The 14785-nt window shown below is 43.7% G+C and overlaps 2 long non-coding RNA genes across 2 annotated transcripts; one reads left to right on the top strand and one right to left on the bottom strand.

Moving 5' to 3' along the window:
• Positions 1-8544: 8544 nt before the first annotated feature.
• On the bottom strand, positions 8545-12639 carry LOC309515276. The gene is made up of 2 exons (XR_014212387.1): positions 12369-12639; positions 8545-9027 (listed from the first exon to the last, which is right to left on the bottom strand). It is a non-coding gene; the product is annotated as an uncharacterized lncRNA (long non-coding RNA).
• Positions 9781-12565, top strand: LOC309515272. The gene is made up of 3 exons (XR_014212383.1): positions 9781-9941; positions 11248-11292; positions 12343-12565. It is a non-coding gene; the product is annotated as an uncharacterized lncRNA (long non-coding RNA).
• Positions 12640-14785: the final 2146 nt, after the last annotated feature.

The following is a 14785-nucleotide window of genomic DNA, read 5'->3' as shown; positions in this document are numbered from 1 at the left end:
CTGTTTTTCTCCCGTGGCATCCAGTTCCTGCCCAGGACCAATAACAACAAAGACTGGTGAGTCATCATGCTCTGTCTATATCGTAAGTTCATAAAGGTACTGAACTTTTTGGCTTCGGTGAAGTATGCTTGGCACTGCCAAAACCCTCCTGCTGCACCATTCACACCAAAGGCTGCAAGGCAGAAAGGAGACCTCGGTGTCCTGCTCAAACCAGGTTAGGTATTAATCTGTGAGCTAGACAGCGGAAGGTCCCCTAATAGGAAACCTCTTGCTGCAGCCTACTGGTATTGCATTGTTTCCTAGAAAGTCCAGAAAGCAAGAATGAGGTCAAACCAAGGTCAAGACATCAAAATGAAGTGAAAATGTAATCCAGGGTCAGTGCTGATAACCAGCTAGGGGTCAACAACTGAAGAGATCCACTAGAAATCAGGACAAGGCAAAGGATTTGGGCTCAGGAACAAGGAGATGAAGAACATACATTGTTCCAGTAACTGAAGACTGAATAGCGCAGCCTCCCAGATCACACCCAGCATTAGCTGTAGGCAATTGTGTCTGCTGTAACAGCCCATTTCTTGAACCCTTGTGTGGTGACACTGGATGCTTGGATGTGTGTTTCACTGTCAACTAGCTGCCTGGCCTTGGACCTTCTGGTGATGACATTCTCAAGGGCCGTGGGATGACTTCAACTCCATCTCTGACTTAGCCAGAGGCTCCTCTGCCAGAAGTGGACCAGGAACCCATCCCAAGGGCCCTTCCCTGGAAACAGGCCTAGGAAGGTCCCTCCCAGCATATCAGAGCAGACAAAACCAATACTGGGTTCAGTGCTCAAGAAGCCAGCTTCTGCATGTGCCGTAGGGGGAAGTGAGGGGCAAAAGTGGCTCATCAACCTAGCCCATTTAGGAGAAGGAAAACTCTGATCCTAAACCTCCACTGCTTTGTGGGTTATCTTTGGGAGAAGAAAAGGCTAAGGCATAAAACCTACACAAATCCAGAGTGGAGTCAGTTGGATGGCGTTTTGTACTCCTCCTTCCGGCAACTCCGGCAACCAAGCTGGTGCATCAAACATATCTGCTTTCCATTGGACCACATCAGCAAGGCCCAGTCTTGTCATCTGGGCAGTCCAGGACCTCCATACACACTGCTAATGCAGCGGATTGACTTCACCCCTGGAGGCACACTCCATTGTCTCTTGAGACAGATGGATCCAACAACTTATAGCTCAGCAGCACCTGCAAGGATGATCTCCCTTCTCTGCCCTTTATTTTCAGTGTCTTGTCATTTTTAGTTTGTAAACCTGATGGTAGTTTCCCCCCCCCTCTCTCTCTCTCTCTCACACACACATGCAACTGGTGTGAGCACACTGTGTCTGAGAAGTGGGATAAAGAAATAGCCAAGCAGGCAAGCTACACTTTGTAGCCTTTCACCAAAATATGTGAAGGGTCTGAAGGCCTGGCTTGCATGGAAGGTCAAACGCTGTGTTAATGAAGACAAGTCCTTTCAACTTAGGTTTGCTTTCTTCTGCTCACTTACCACTGGAAATTTGGCAGGGGGATAGAAGAGCCTTTCCTAGCCCTTTGTTTCCATAATTACTTCATTTTACTTTACTCTACTTCTTTGCTGAATAAACTAAAAACAAGAATTTTAAAAAAGAAAGAGTAACAGCCAATTACCAAGCGGAGGAGTCGTAATTAGAAAGGAAATGAAGGAAACGGACAGTGGGGTGCCTTAATGCGAAATGCGACATTGATAAATCAAAGGAAACCTGGAATTCAATAGGAGATATTTCAACCTATTGCTGTAGATATTTGCCTTACTTCATTAGCAATCTATGCTCCCACCTGTCCAGAAATGCAAAGTAACTGTTGAAACTATGGTAATGCAATGACAAGAGACCTCAGGAACCTAAATTTGATCCATATTTCTTGAAAATGGCACAGAAGGTCAAAATCCACCTAAGCTAGGGTTGCCATATTTCAAAAAGTGAAAATCCAGACACAAAAGTTGTTGAGCTTTTTTGGGCAAAGCTGTTGAGATTTTTTTTTCAAAATCTCCAAGAAACTTGAAGGTTTCAGGTTTCATAGACATTTTAGCCGCTTTCCAAAAATTCAGCCCAGACGCCATTTTCAACAGACACATCCTGGCTATGTCTGGTAAATTCTGGACATATGTCAGCCCTAACCTAAGCCCTGGACAGTAGTTACCAGCAGAAGAATTCTTTGACATGAAATCCAATCAATTTAAGGATAAATGCAGATCATCAGGGCATCCAAATTTTTATTCCTAGTGGGCTGCAAGAATATTTCAACACAAAACCCGCAGGCTGTACACAACCTAGTTGCACATGCGGCGGGTGGGGGGCAAGGCCAAAATTTGACACACACACCTCAGCCCTTGCGCTGCCTTTCCAAAGCCAGGTAAGAGAGGCGCAGCATTTTGGGAAGGAGGTAAAAGGCTCTGTCAGGGTCCTACAGCCCTCCCAGCCTCCTTCCCAAAGGTGGAAAAGCGCTAACTAGGCTTTGGAAAGGAGGCTGGAGGTCTCCAGGACCCTGTCAGAGCTCTCATGCCTCGTTCCCAAAGCCTAGCGCCTCATAACTGGCTTTGGGAAGGCAGTGCCAGGGCTGGGGGAGGCAAATGTTGCTGGGGGCCACCCATAAAGGCACTGAGGGACACATGTTGAACTGCCCTGATACAGATGGACATAACGTGAACCGTGAGATCTCTGGGAAAGCTCTGTCAGCCACCAGACTGGGTAGGAGGCAAGGAGAGACTGTTACTCCCAGTTTCTGTGGCAGCTGGAATGAAATCACTTATTGCAGTCTCTTGTTATTTCACAACACGCATTTACTTTTTATTATTCTAATAATGCTACCATTTACATCAGGAGTCAGCAACCCTTTTCAGCCATGGGCCAGTCCACCATCTCTCAGACCATGTGGTGGGCCAGACTATATTTTGGGGAAAAAAATGAACAAATTCCTACGCTGCACAAATAACCCAGAGATGCATTTTAAATGAAACAACACATTCTACTCATGTAAAAACATGCTGATTCTTGGACTGTCCGTGGGCCGGATTGAGAAGGCAATTGGGCCGCGTCTGGCCCCCGGGCCTTAGGTTGCCTTAGGTTTAATTAACATCTGGGGAAGATCACAAAGAAAAGCCAGGAAGCCAGGAAGTGTGAACCATGGGTCCCCAGCCGCTGCCCCCATATTGTAAGGATTGCAAGATTTTTATGCTTGAGGGTGGGAACTGGTGGCAGGCCCGAGTCTTGAATCAAGAAGTTGCTCATCTGAAGCTCACATCAGCCATGAGCTCAGGAGCTGGCCTCAAGCAAGCTGCTCTCTCAGATTCAGTATAGAAGCAATAATGACGGGTCTAACTTGCAGAGTTGCTGGTGAGGATTGCTACCAGAAGGTGTATCTGAATCACTTCGAATCTTCCCAAGTGCTGCGCAGGTGCTAGCATTACAATCACCTATGCATTTTGCAAGCATAAATGAAGCAGTTTACAAAGTCTTTACCAGCCCTTTCCCAGAGATTGGGCAGTTTGTACAGTGGTACCTTGGCACTCAAATGAGGTTGGTTCCCAAATGCTGAAAACCCAGAAGTAAGTGTTCCGGTTTTCAAACATTTTTTGGAAGCTAAACGTCCAATGCAACTGTCAGCTGTTGTTTCCAAGGCGCTTGCACCAATCAGAAGCTGCGCCTTGGTTTTCGAACATTTCAGAAGTCAAATGGACTTCCGGAACAAATTAAGTTTGACGCTTTTGTTTTTGCTATTTATTTTGCGTTTTTGTTTTTGAGGCTTTTTCAGTTAATTTGTTTTTGTGACTGTGTGGAACCCAGTTCAGCTGCTGATTGACTGTGTGACTGTGGAAATGGATAAAAGTCCCCCACCCAAACAAAGACTATCATCAGTGCAAGTAAGAAAAAGAAAAAAACATCTACAATACTGTCTTATTTATTTTACAGTACAGTACATTGATTATTGCTTTCATTTTATGGATCAATGGTCTCATTAGATGGTAAAATTCATGTGAAATTGCTGTTTTAGGGTTGTTTTTAAAAGTCTGGAACGGATTAATCTGTTTTGCATTACTTTCTATGGGAAAGCACGCCTTGGTTTTGGAGCGCTTTGGTTTTGGAATGGACTTCCGGGATGGATTAAGTTTGAGAACCAAGGTACCACTGTCCTTTACAGAGATCCCACCAACAGGCGTTTAAAACTTGCACTAGGAAGTAGTATCTATCAATCATCTCTTCAGAGATACAGAGGCTGTATGGGTCAGTCTAACAAAGAATACAGTGGCCAATAATTCTTAAGGGCATGGGACAAAGAACATATTTTTTTTGTTTGTTTGGACAGAAAACATATGCCAGTGACATGGCTTGGAATAAATGAGGGTGTGAATCATTCTGACAAGAGAGGCGGTCAAGATTCAACTGAGCTTTTAAAGATGGACCAACATGGGACTTTCCACACATGCCTCAGGCTTGGGCAGCCTCCAGAAAAAAACTGGCAGGCTTACCCCGGTGTCAGGATTTATAACGGAAAACCTGAGAGGCTTTATTTATTTAAAGCGCTCGTTCTCCCTCTAGCCCAGCTGCCATTTTAGCAGCAGCTCACATCTGGATCTGGAATGCTGTCACTGCGAAAGGAAATGAATAGGAAGTGGAATGGTTATGACAGCTGTCACTTAAAAAAAACCCAAGAATGCAGCTGGCACCTTTTTAAAAATCAGCCTATCAAGACAGAAACCATTTGTAAATAGACAACCACGAACAAGCTGTTTTTATATTTTCTCTGGTGGTGTATATATAGACTAATCACCTTTTTGAAAAAAGAAAAAAGAGGAGGGGGAATCCAGCATACCAAGACAGGCATTTGCACCTGCAATTTACTACTAGAACTCCCATTACATGTACCCCTTCACGGCTACTTATTATTTTTATACAATCGTCAATGTACCTAGCACTTTATATAGTTGCTTAAGCAATTAGGCAGGTTCCTGCCCCAAACAGCTTACAGTGGCAGCAAGGAACTGATGCAAGTTATTTGGAGGAGGAGGGGAAATAAGAGGACTCATGAAAGGCCCAGATTATTGAATAACAATATTGTGGAGTGGGAAATGTTAGATACATCACTACAGAGAAATAGTACAGGCAGGTACAGAAATAGTACAGAGAAATATAAGGCACGGAGCAGGCATATGCATAGGTAAAGGTAAAGGTACCCCTGCCCGAACGGGCCAGTCTTGACAGACTCTGGGGTTTGTGCGCCCATCTCACATCTATAGGCCGGGGGCCAGCGCTGTCCGGAGACACTTCCGGGTCACGTGGCCAGCGTGACAAAGCTGCATCTGGCGAGCCAGCGCAGCACACGGAACGCCGTTTACCTTCCCGCTGGTAAGCGGTACCTATTTATCTACTTGCACCCGGGGGTGCTTTCGAACTGCTAGGTTGGCAGGCGCTGGGACCGAGCAGCGGGAGCGCACCCCGCCGCGGGGATTCGAACCGCCGACCTTTCGATCGGCAAGCCCTAGGCGCTGAGGCTTTTACCCACAGCGCCACCCGCGTCCCCAGGCATATGCATAGCTGTCAACTTTTCCCTTTTCTTGCGAGGAATCCTATTCGGAATAAGGGAATTTCCCTTTTAAAAAAAGGGAAATGTTGACAGCTATGGACATATGCAACTCCTGTACATCAAATGGTGAGCAGCAAAAGGGTCTCCCTAGGTGAACTGAGCGCTACCCCTAAGAAGCTGCCCCCCCTCATGTTGCCCCCTCACGTTTATTTTGGATGGCAAAAGAACGCACCAGAGGTCTGAAGCAGAGTTTTCTGGAACATTAACCACAGCCTGACTGGATGAAGTGTGAACCCATAAGGCACAGGATGCACTTTTAAAAAGAAGTGATTTTATTTAAGGAAATCAGAAGTAACATAGGATTAAAATGGAAGAACAAAAGTTATAACAAAATGTAAGAATAACTATGCAGACTTCTGTTTGTCTGGCTGGGAGATTTATAGACATATGTATAGCCTCAAACAAAGGAGGAGGACATCGTGATGGAACATGGGCACTCAAGCCAGGCCAAAGCGAAGGTCACTCGTAGGCACAGAGAGCCTCTATTTGCATCTCCCAGTTTTCAGGTTTGTGCTAGCAAATCAGAGTAGAATGCAAAGTAAAATAAAATAAATATAATATTAACAACAATTGCATAAATAAAATTATGAATGTGGCTGAGATTATATGAACAAAAGGCACGCATTGTTCTTTCTTTATGCCATAAGATAAAGAAAACAGGAAGGGGGGAGAAGACTATGCTAGAATGATGATCTAGCTTGTTGCTCCTGCGTTCCTTCCCATTCTAAAGGCAAAAATAGCTCCACCTGGTCTCAGTGATCAAGCCACTTATTTCAGAGCAGTCAGACAGAGATTACTCCAGAGTAAACAGCTCAAATATTTCAGCCCAGATGTTTTGCCACTTAATCCTTTCAGCGACATTCACGGGTGTGTATGTCAGTGGCCGAGTGAATGGTTTTCTCTGAAATACAACCTATAGTCCTGTAGCTGCAATACATCAAGACAATTCAAACAGTTTGTAATCTCACTTTCTATAAAGCATAAGCCAAAACAGCCACACTTCTACAATGTGGAGCAAAGGTTTAGCTCTAGCCTTGAATTTCTTAGCTTTTCTTGGCTTTCCAGGCCACTAGAGTTAACTTTAAGTGAACATCCTCAGCATGGGTGTGAATCTCCTTCTTAAATAGAGTTTGCAAGGGAAATCTCAGCAGTCTGGCTTTAACATGATCCCTCCTAGGAAGGATGAATGTGAACTAGGCTGAAAATTCAAGAGATGTGGATCAGATGCAGGCACTGGCAAAGTCCTCTGGTACATCTTCAGTTAAAAGACCGGATAAATTGGGCTTGTTAACTCTTGAGTTAGTCATCCTATGAAGCCACTTTTTAAAGCAGGCCATGTCAAAGGTCACCCTTAAGATCACAGGGAACATTATTTTGGATATAGTATACTTTTCATCTAAACATGAGGACGAATTTCAGGCTGTCATTCAATTCCCTCATCAAAACGTCACTTGTTTGTAAAGTTGTGTGGGGTTTGAAACAATGGAAACAAGCAAAAGAGATATATCAGAATAACCTTTCAATATGAAACCAGTGAGATGAAGTGGAAAGAGGCAGAATTAGTATTACTGCCAATGCCTGTCTTGGCACTGTAGCATTTTTGGATGAAAAATGCTACTCTCATCACAGTGCATCCCTCTCCTATATTTTAGGAGGACCTTGTTCAGCGTCTGAACACAGGCTCGTAAGTTAAAAAGAAGTGGTGACCCAAAAGGAATGCAAAAAGGCCCGGCACATCCTTGTTTAAAGCAACAAAGAGGAGGCTCCGTTTCTAAAGTCGCTGTTGCTTCTGAGCCTAGAAAAATCTTCTTAGGCAGATGAAGAGGGGCAGGAGCAGGGGAAATTAGCAATCTGTTCTCGCCATCTATGGGCTGGCAAAGGTGGGGGCTGGCAGGAGAACCTCCCACTATTAGATGCTGAGCTGCACAGCCCAAAGTTTAAACACATCAGACCCAGGCTGCCGTGGCACACTTAGCTCAACCCCAGTTCGCTGAGCTGCATTAAGCTCTCTGTCAAAAAGGCATAAGTCTCGGCGATTCATTTCCCAGCCTCAAGACACCAGTGGAGGGCAAACCTAATGCAAGCTGGGAGTAGCTGGATCAGTGAGATATGACTCTTATGTCTAAACAGGGCTTTGGGCTGAGCAGGCCTGGCTTAAAGCAACTCTCTCATAACGAAGCAGAATGGCTAAGCGAAAGAACGAAAAGCACTTTCTCTGACCCTTTTGTCCTCAGCTGCAAGGGGAACAAATACAGGCTGCCTTTATTGTCAGCCATGTCACACGCTGGCATAGCGGCACAAGCAAAAAAATATCAGGGCAAAAACATTCCTTGATTGATGCAGCTGACTAAAAAAATGAAAGAGAAAGGGGGGGGGACCAACTACCTGGGATTGTCACACTGTTCCAAATTTTCACACTGTTACTACAGAAGCATTTTATTTTAAACCAAAGGTCTGTTTGCAGAAAAGAAGAGAAGATTTAATGCATTTCTTTCCTTTTGTATAGGAGAAATAAATATTTCCCACTATGGTTCTTTTCAAAAAGGAAGTGGAAGCCTTCACTTTAAAACTGCTTTAAACTACAGGGATTGTACCAGAAATAGAAATAGGCAATAGAAAGCAGGGCACTACGACTTTAGTCTCGCCCCACCCCCCCACGATGGTAGAATCTATTCACCCTCCAATGAAGGCCACACAAGTTATAGACTGCACCATTTCCATTGCAGAGTTGTTGGGGGTTTTTTGGGGTGTGTGTCTTGCATCTTCGAATTCTTATCCATCCCCAAAACAAGCCTATACAAAAAAACAAAACAAACCACACTACCAGGTCAGGAAGAGGGCTTATGTGCTAATCCTCTTCCTAATGTGTTAGTTGTTTATGTGCAAGAAATTTGTTGTCTGATGGGGGAGTAGTCAAATACTTTATTCAAATACCTGCAGTCTGGCATTGTACAATCCAGGAAGCGTTGGATCATGTGTTTATGCTGTATTTTAGATTGGCTGCTAGCTACTGGCTTGATGACTAGCCCCTTACATACGGTAAGCCATCTGGCTAAAGAGATGCCTTTTTGGCTGAGAAAGGTGTTTGAGACAGTATATGTGGTTTGCTCATTCAAGAGTTGTGCTAACATATGCTAAAGCATAAGCTTGAGGAACAGCCACCCAACGTCAGGGCAAAGGGGGAAAATCTGTTGACATTGCATTTCCATCACATGTTTGTTGTTAACAATATGTCATGTTAACTGCACGATTAATCATACTGAGGTATCAAATCAAGACAAATTTGCATTTTGGATGGGCTAACAACAGTTTAAACGGGCTGAGTCAAAGGCTGGCTTCTTTCCAGAAATGTAGAACTCTCCAAAACAAAATCTATAACCAGGTCCTGCAACAAAAGAAAATGGCTTCTAGCACTCTGATTCAACATAGAAACTCTGATTCAATATAGAAATAATTAATGTAGATGCACTGTTTTCTGTTGCCTCCCACTCCCTACGCACTGGAGGTAGACAAATGTTGTCCCCATCTTCAAAAAGGGGGGAAAGGTAACTACCGACTGGTGAGCTTGACATCGATATGAGGGAAGGTCCTAGAACAGATAATTCAACAGTCCATCTGTGAGCATTTAGAAAAGGATGTTGTGTTTACTAAGACCCAGCATGGGTTTCTCAAAAATAAGTCATGCCAGACCAATCTGATTCCTTTTTTTGATGGAATTACAAACTTGGTGGATTAGGGAAATGCTGTGGACACAGTGTATCTTGATTTCAGTAAGGATTTTGACGAAGTCCCCCATAATATTCTCACGAGGAAGATGGTGAAATGTGGGTTGAACGAGGTAACTGTTAGGTGGATTTGTAGCTGGTTGACTGACTGAACCCAAAGAGGACTCATTAATGGCTCTTTGGCATCCTGGAAAAAAGTGTCAAATGAGTTGGCCCTTTCCTAAACCTTTTCCAACTCTACGGTATCCTTTCTAAGGTGAGGCAACCAGAACTGTACACAATACTCCAAATGTGATCGCACCATAGATTTGTATAACAGCATTATGACAGCAGCCGTTTTACTTTCATTTGCTGTCATAATGAACGCTGGCATGGAATTTGCCCTTTTCACGGCTGCCGCGCATTGAGTAGGGTTGGCAAGGTCAGGCTGTTTTCATAGAGAATGATTTCCATGCGTAACCTGTGGCAGGAAGTCTGTCCAATCTGCAGAGACCCCCTTAAGAGCCCCCGTCCCTTCCTCTTTTGGTACCCACTGCATCCACATGTGGGGGTTCACTTTACTAGCAGGGAGAAGGTAACCATGTCAAGACCTGCCTCTGTGGCCCAATCACCAGCTGGTGGACCAGAAACCAGGCATTCAGCTCGGTTACAACCGGCAAGCACTGAGGAGTAAGAACACCAGTAAGTGAGATCCATTTAAATGCTCTACAGTAGGGGCAGCCCATCCCAATTTCCCCTGAGGGAAAACAAGAAAGTCTGCCCCCTGCTACCCACCCCCCCTCCGCCAAGTGGCAAAGATGGGGGGGGCACCCTTGAGATTCTGCTGCTGTGGCTGGCAGTTCTGAAGGGGCAAAGTGAAGCAACTTCTGCTCCCTTTCACTGAAACTATTTTCCACACACAGACATCGACTTTAGGTTTTGTTAATTATTATAGCATTTGCTGTGTTTATGCTGCTTAGGATTCAATGAAGCAATTCGGCAAGCAGTTTAGGGTTGCCATATTTTGCAGAGCAAAAAAGATCGCTATCACAACTCTCATTTTTTTAAAAAGAGGACATGTCCTGGAAAAAGAGGCAACCCTAAGTAATATGGCCAAAGAGACAATCTAGAGCATAGCAATCCTGAAAGAACAAATAAATATAACAGTTATGTAGCAGCTAGATGTTGGACAGGAATTGTATTTTATGGGTTTTTTGTGAATTGAAATTTTGGTTGATTAATCATATTAAGTTGCAGCAAACTAAGTTCTACTCAAAGTAAAAGGTAAAGGTAAAGGGACCCCTGACCTTTAGGTCCAGTCACGGACAACTCTGGGGTTGCAGCACTCATCTCGCTTTATTGGCCGAGGGAGCCGGCGTTTGTCCGCAGACAGTTCCAAGTCATGTGGCCAGCATGACTAAGCCGCTTCTGGCAAACCAGAGCAGCGCACGGAAACACCGTTTACCTTCCCACTGGAGCAGTACCTATTTATTTACTTGCACTTTGACGTGCTTTTGAACTGCTAGGTTGGCAGGAGCAGGGGCTGAACAATGGGAGCTCACCCCATCGCGGGGATTCAAACCACCGACCTTCCGATCAGCAAGCCCTAGGCTCTGTGGTTTAACCCACAGCGCCGCCTGCATCCCTTTCTACTCAAAGTAGACTCCTTTAAATTAATGGGCCTGTTAAATAGGTCCATTAATGTCTGTGGGTCTGCTCCAAATATGACTATCATGGAAAGCAGCCCATTAAATTTAACTGATTAATTACTATATTAATAACATAGGGAGGCCTAATCCCTAACATTGAACCCATTTTGATGCCAAATTAAGATCTTGCTTTTCAGAGCAGCCTTTGACAGGGACTGAAGGCTCTTTTAGTTGCTTCATATTCTCTTTTAGGGTTGTTTCCCCCTTTCTTGATCTGGTGCTATCTCAATTTTGATGGTAAGATTACTTACCTGCTTTATGCTGTTCTGTGTTTTTACTGTCATAATGTGATGTTGTTTTGGTTTGTAAACTGCTCAGATTTATTTTAAAGAAGAATGGGCCATTTATATTACTATTTCACAATAAGCAGTAATTAAAACTGTGATCCTTTGCATATTTATTCAGAAATTGTTGCCCATATGTGTAGGATTGCACCCTAATTCTGCATATTAATAAAACAGGTCTCAAACGGGAGGGGAAATCTATCTTTGGTTAGATTTATGCCTGAGCCTTGCATCTGCAGGCTTCACTTTTGAGCTCCCCCTCCTTCCTCACCCCTTGGCTTCTAAGGGTCTGTCTTCCTCCTATCCTGGTGCCACAGTTTCACAGTTTGGAAGTCATAGGAAATATGGTTGCCTGTAATTTAAGACTTCCTGGGTCAAATATGGCAAGCACAGAGTCCACGGTGCACAGGCACACAAGATTTATGTGTATCTTGATTTATTACACCAAGATACACACATCCAAACCAGGCCTTTGTTTGGAACTGTGGCACGTACATGTTCCAGAAGGCACTGGTGTGTTGTTTTACAATAAATTTTATTTATTGAATTTACAAATTTTACACATTTTTGCATTTTAGAAGAGGTATTCCATCCTGTGAGAGAGATTAAGAATGCTTCTTCTAAAACTAGTTGCACTGAAATAATTAATTTTGCCAAAAGAAAAAAGAAAAATCCACTTCCACATTAACCAGGGTGCCTTTTTTAAACGTCAAAAGCTTTTGAACTGCATGACGTTAAGTATCTTCGACAATGCCATTTGACAATGCTTCGACAAACACCATATTAAGAATCCCTTGCCAAAAGTATTAATCAATTAAAGATATTTTTATTTCCAAAGGGCTAGTGTAATTACTCACATTTTAGATTATTTTCTTTTGCCCTGTGTGATAACAGCTAAACATATAAAGAATGCTTTGTAGTATCTAAATGAAAAGTGCTATAAAAAGCACAAAGTGTTTCCTAAACCCCTCCAGACTTCTTGCATCTTTTTTCAACAAGCAAGGCTGGAACAAAGAAGCACAAAGTTACCTTGAGGAGCAGAGGAACGAGACGAGAGCCACACCAGGACGGCAGCTGGCATTCTCGTTTGCTGTCATTAGCTTGGATCACATGTCCGTACGGGGAGAATCGTTTTCTAATTCTTACTGGGAAGAGGAGAAAGCCGGAAGAGAGGGGGCATTCATTCTGCACCATTCAGAAAAGACCTTAAAGACCTTTTTATTATGCTGCTGTCTTCGGGGAGTTTGCTGCGAGAGTCCGATTTCAACTGTGATATCCTTACTAGTGATGGAAAACAAGGTTTTGAATAAGTACTCCCCCATCTTGCACATACAGGGAGAGGGAGAGAGAAAGGTCTAATTTTAAGGTTAAATAGTATTCTACTCTTTCCAAGAGTAAGCACATTTTAGGGAATTAAGCCATTCTGAGCTTCAAAACTCCATCAGGATCAACCAGAGAGGTCTTGGTCCTGCAATGGCAATATGCAGTGCTTTTTTTCCTTAAAAAATGTTTGGGGGTACTCTCATTCTGACTCAAGAAAATCACCATTTTATAGTTCAAATCAGGGAAAATAAATACAGTAAATGGACAAAAGTACAAAGATTCACAAAAATTTTAGGGGTGTGCGTAGCCCTGAGTCGCCCCAGAAAAAAAAGCACTGGCAATATGATGGTCACAGTGAGGCAGCGTGATCCACTATAGGCAAAGCACAGCCAAGCAAAGCAAATATGAATAATCCCTTGTCTTACGGTATGTTGAAAAACTGATCTACTGAGCAACAGCACAAATGGATAACTGCTTTCTTGCAGAACCAGCTACAGTCAAAGGCGTACCTAGGAGTTAGCAAAATTAGTCCCTGCTGGGGGTGCGCAAAATCACCTCTCAGACTACGGAGTGTATGGTGTATTTGGCGTGTGTTGATGTGCTGCCACTGTTGTGGCGAGCTCAAATGCAAGAGAAGTTTCCGTCCATCTCACACCACAGCACAGAAAGCATTATTTCGCCCTCACCTCACTCTCCCTCCGGATGCTTCCAGTACTTGAGTCATGTAAAATGTAGTAATTTCTAATGTGGCCGTTGTGGTAAAGTGACCCTGGCTTCAGTGAGCAGTCAGCCACGCACAGGGCCAACTTTAGGCTACATGAGTTGGCTAAAATGAATTCAATCCTGCCTGAGTGGAATCTTGAGGTGGGAAATCCAGAGGGTGTCCTTGATGTTTTATTAAAAACAAATAAAAATAAGGCACTGCCACTCTCTAATAGTAACCCGTAATCTTGCCACCTGAAGTCAATGCCTTTAGCTCCTGAAAAGGTCAGCTCCATCAAGCTGCATTTGGGCTAAATCACCTGATATTTTGGGTGGATGATCTCTTGTAATACAGAAACTAGAAAAATGTGAAGAAACTTTAAAAGGCATAACGTAGATCATCCCCAATCTTTCTTTCCCCTCGCTCTGGGACAAAATGGCAGGCCTGGGGAGGACAGATCGTGAACAACAGGAGGATTATTACAAATTCTTCATTTTCTGAGTGCGATAGTCAACTTAGCCGGACTCAGATAGTAGGTTCAGATGTAATGCAATGGCTTAGTCTTTGACAGCACAGCAGGAGCAGAGGAGAAGTGAAGTGGTTCCGATTTTTACTCTGGAAACCCAAACATTTGCTTCTTGCCAGTAAGCCATGGTTTCATATGTTTCATGGAGGGACTGGGACAGAAACTTGTGTATCCCAGGATGTGCTTCTCCCTTACTCCTGCTTCTTGGATTGTTCAAAACTATTTTCGAAATACAGATACTTCTCTCCCCCCCCCCGCCCTGCCCCCAGCTGAGGGCAGCATCCTAAGACCTATTTCCTCCAAAGTGTCAAACTGAACCAAGACTACACAAAGATACACAATAATAAATCAGCACAGCTTTTGAGTCCGCACCTCCAAACACTGAACAAATTTGTGGGTTGGCCCATTTCTTGCACCTCTGCCTTTCCAGATGTGTCAGACCATCTCTCTCTCACCCTCTGCTCTCCACCCTTCTCTCACTAGATCACTTTTCCTTAAAAGCTTAAGAGCAGTGCAGAACAACATGCCAGTGGACGAGATCATGTGACAGATTACATGTTGCATGGAATTCTCCGGCCGCTGCTGCTGCAGTATCTCTGATCTACTGCCTTTTAGCAAAAGCTTGAGACAAAACACAGTGTTTAGAATGAAATACAGGAGGGAAATAGAAATAAAACAGGAGTGACAGAAGAGCACTCATTCACTGTGGGGCTTAGCATAATATTTTATGTGATCTCAATCAGTTCTACAGGGTTTCCCCTTAAAAGGCCATTATGGTACATTAATTGTGATTTCTGGCACTGTGCCAATATAGTCCTCTCCACTTTTTCAAATTCCTGAATATAGCAGATGTGTGTCAGTGTAAAACCAACCTTTAATAAAGGCATTGGGCAG

Source organism: Podarcis vaucheri (genome assembly GCF_965113315.1).
Source record: "Podarcis vaucheri genome assembly, chromosome: 12".
NCBI lineage: Eukaryota > Metazoa > Chordata > Lepidosauria > Squamata > Lacertidae > Podarcis > Podarcis vaucheri.
This window is presented reverse-complemented; position numbering and strand designations above follow the sequence as displayed.